The sequence below is a fragment of the Oryx dammah genome, unplaced genomic scaffold (genome assembly GCF_014754425.2).
Source record: "Oryx dammah isolate SB20612 unplaced genomic scaffold, SCBI_Odam_1.1 HiC_scaffold_11163, whole genome shotgun sequence".
NCBI lineage: Eukaryota > Metazoa > Chordata > Mammalia > Artiodactyla > Bovidae > Oryx > Oryx dammah.
This window is the reverse complement of record NW_024080556.1, coordinates 6,362,160-6,366,373: the sequence shown is the minus strand read 5'-3', so window position 1 is coordinate 6,366,373 and position 4,214 is coordinate 6,362,160. Positions and strand designations below refer to the sequence as shown.

The 4,214-nt window shown below is 38.3% G+C and overlaps 1 non-coding gene across 1 annotated transcript; it reads left to right on the top strand.

Annotated features, from left to right (window-relative positions):
• The first annotated feature begins 353 nt into the window (after positions 1–353).
• TRNAW-CCA lies at positions 354–425 on the top strand. The gene has a single exon. It is a non-coding gene; the product is annotated as a tRNA-Trp (tRNA).
• Positions 426–4,214: the final 3,789 nt, after the last annotated feature.

Sequence of the window (4,214 nt, the reverse complement as noted above, 5' to 3'; positions counted from 1 at the left end):
GTCCATTCTGAAGGAGATCAACCCTGGATTTCTTTGGAAGGAATGATGCTAAAGCTGAAACTCCAGTACTTTGGCCACCTCATGCGAAGAGTTGACTCATTGGAAAAGACTGATGCTGGGAGGGATTGGGGGCAGGAGGAGAAGGGGACGACCGAGGATGAGATGGCTGGATGGCAACATGGACTCGATGGACGTGAGTCTGAGTGAACTCCAGGAGATAGTGATGGACAGGGAGGCCTGGCGTGCTGCGATTCACGGGGTCGCAAAGAATTGGACACGACTGAGCGACTGAACTGAACTGAACTGCCACTTCAGACTTTTGCTGTGACGAGACAGAACCGAGGAAATTGGCTTCCCTGGTGGCTCAGAGGTTAAAGCGTCTGCCTCCAATGCAGGAGACCCAGGTTTGATCCCTGGGTTGGGAAGATCCCCTGGAGAAGGAAATGGTAACCCACTCCAGTATTCTTGCCTGGAGAATCCCATGGACGGAGAAGCCTGGTAAGCTACAGTCCATGGGGTCGCAAAGAGTCGGACACGACTGAGCGACTTCACTCCAACAAGAGTAATCACAACTTCCATTTCAAATCTGGTGATTTTCTTTAAAATGTTTCTCTCGTTTGCCAAACCAACCTTGACACAGCAGAGCAAACTGTAATACTTAAAGTCAGCAAATACTCATACTTTAGTAGCCTCACATTTTAGTAACCTAAGACCGCATAATGCATACATATGGAACTCACAGTATCCTCTTCAAAATTACTACCCTCCCATTGATGAAACACAGAACACAGCACTACAAAATCTCCACCTTTGGAATTCCTTGGAGGTCCAGTGATTAAGACTCAGCACTTTCACTGCCAAGGTTCAATCCTTGGTTAAGGAACTAAGATTCTACAAGCTGTGCAGTGAGATGAAGAAACAAAAACAAAACCACCACCAACAAAAAAACTTCACCTAAATGATCATTGCAACCCCACAAAATTTTTCATTCAGTATGTTTTGTTTTTATCTCACTCTACTTATTCTCTATTGTAGTTTCTATTGACCTTTAGGCTTAATTTCAGTTATTTTATATTTGACAACTTATTCTGTAAACATTGTATTAGTATAAATCCTTTGTAATATAATTTAGGTCCAATTCATCTCTAAAAATAGTTATTAAATCTATTTGCACCTGTGTTGTGTAAAAAGTTAGATATGGTATGAAAATAGCCAATATTTGCATTCTATAAAATTGTGATCTGAAGGAGATCAGCCCTGGGATTTCTTTGGAAGGAATGATGCTAAAGCTGAAACTCCAGTGCTTTGGCCACCTCATGCGAAGAGTTGACTCACTGGAAAAGACTTTGATGCTGGGAGGGATTGGGGGCAGGAGGAGAAGGGGACGACAGAGGATGAGATGGCTGGATGGCATCCCTGACTCGATGGACGTGAGTCTGAGTGAACTCCGGGAGTTGGTGATGGACAGGGAGGCCTGGCGTGCTGCGATTCATGGGGTCGCAAAGAGTCGGACACGACTGAGTGACTGAACTGAACTGAACTGAACTGAAGAAAACACAAAATTAAAATATTTTGCTTTTTAATCTCTGATTATTGGATTTAGTCTCTGATTACTCTAGAAATGCAAACTAATTTTGATTCTATATATAATAAAACCTGAGCCTTCAAAGACTTTAAATCTCTGGTTCAAATATTTTGGTGAAGTACACAAAGACCAATGGAAGAAATGTAGAATTAGGGTGTGTGTGTGTGTGTTTGTATTTAAAGTTATCCCTATGTGCATCTGTGCTTAATTGATTCTGTCGTGTTTGACTCTTTGCAACTCTGTTCATGAGATTTTCCCAGCAAGAACAGTGGGGTGATGGCCATGCCCTCCTCCAGGGGAACTTCATGATCCAGGAATCAAACCCACATATCCTGTGCTTCCTGCTATGCTAAACATTTCACAGGCATTTGTTCCATTTTCTTGTATTTTTAAGTCCATTATAAAGCTTCAAGGAACATTTTGTGATGATATAGGTCAATAATACTTGTTGATAGTTTACTTTTACAAGTGACTTTTCCTGTTTGATTTGACACTCTTGTTAAGTATTTTTGCACAGTACTTTGTTAAGCAGTGGGCATTAGAGCTGACCACAGAGAAAAAAAATGAAACATTGGTCAAACCAGGCAACACTTTTGTTGATTTTGTGAAGAATGCAAATCACATTATGAATGGACAAACCAATTTTGTACCACACAAAATATACTGAAGGAGAATATTAATAGTCCTTTATTGGATATTTCTTTTGTAAAGATTTCCCCTTCCCACCCCCACCCTCATTTGTGGCCTGTCTTCTCTTTCTCTTATTATTATCTTTCCCAGAGCAGAAGTTTTTAATTGTATTGAAGTGCAATTTATCAACCATTTCTCCCATGGATTGTTCCTTTAAATGTTATCTAAAAAGTTTCCTGGGCTTCCCTGGTGGTTCAAATGGTAAAGTGTCTGCCTACAATGCGGGACACCTGGATTCGATCTCTGGGTCAAGAAGGTCCCGTGGAGAATGTAATGGCAACCCACTCCAATACTCTTGCCTGGAAAATCCCATGGACAGTGGAGCCAAACCCAAAGTCATTTACATTTTCTCCTATGTTACCTTCTAGATGTTTAATAGTTTTGCCTTTTAAAATTTGGTTTGTGATGCATTGTGAGAGTTTTTTTTTTTTTTTTTAATGGAGTAAGACTTATGTCTAGATTCATGTTTACACATGTGGATATCCAGTTCTTCCAGCACCATTTGTTGAAAAACTATCTTTGCTGCTTTGTACTTCCTTTGCTTCTTTGTGAGTCTATTTTTGGGTTCTCTATTCTGTTCCATTGATCTATTTTTCTATTCTTTCATCAGTACCTCACTGCCTTGATTACTGCGTCAGACCTTCAATTTTGTTCTTACCCTTCAATACAGTGTTGGTTGTTCTAAATTTGTTATCCAAAATATACAAAGAATTTTCAAAATTAAACAATTAAAGAAAAACAATTAAAACAGAGTAAGATCTTAACAAAAGCTTCACCAAAGAGGATATGCAGATGGCAAATAGCAGACAAAAGATACTTCACATAATATGTTACCTGGGAAATGCAAATTAAAGCATCAATAAAATACCACTACATACCTATTAGAATGGTCTAAATTCAGAACACCAATAGGGTCAAATACTGATAATGATGTGGAGCAACAGGAACTCTCATCCACTGTTGATACGAATGAAAAATGGTACAGTTACTTTGGAAGATATTTTAGCAGTTTCTTACAAAACTAAATATACACTTACCATATGATTTAGCATCTGGGCTTCTTGGTATTTACTCAAAGGAGTTGGGTTCATTATGCGAACACAGAAACTTGCACATGGATGTTTATAGCAGCTTTATTCATAAATGCTAAAAGTTTGAAGCAACCAAGATGTCCTGCAGTAGGTGATTGGATAAATATAATGTATTACATCTAGACAGTGTAATATCATTCTGTACTAAAAAGAAATGAGTTATCAGGCTATGAAAAGACAGCTTTTCATTTAAATGCATATTCCTAAATGCATTTCCTAAAATGCATATTTAAATGCATATTCCTAAAAGAAAGAAACCGATCTGAAAAAGCTATGCTGTGTGTGATTCCAATTGTATGAAATTCTGGAAAAGGCAAAACTATGAAGGCAGTTGCCAGGAGCTGGGTGGAGGGAGGAATAGGTAGAGTTCAGAGAATTAGGGGGGCAGTGAAAATATTCTGTAATGATAGATAAATGTCAGTATTCATTTGTCCAAATCCATAGATGTACTACACCAAGAATAAACTATCAACTATCAAGCTTGTTCGATCATGATTTATCAATTTAGGTTCATCAGTTTTAATAAATGAACATCTCTGAGGAGGGATGTTGGTAATGGGAAATACTATGCATGCATGGGAGCATGGGGCATAAGGGAAACCTCTGCATCTTCCTCTCAGTTTTGCTGTGAACCTTTAGCTGCTTAAAAGATTGCCTTAATTGAAAATCTCCAGATAAAACAATGGATAAACTTTGTTGTATGGGATGATTGATTCTTTTTCTTCACCATGTATTTTAATATATTTTTTTAATTGGAGGATAATTGCTTTGCAATGTTCTGTTGGTTTTTGCTGTATTTTAACAAATTCTTTAAGTTTAGTTTCAAGTAGATCTCCCTCCTCTTGGTT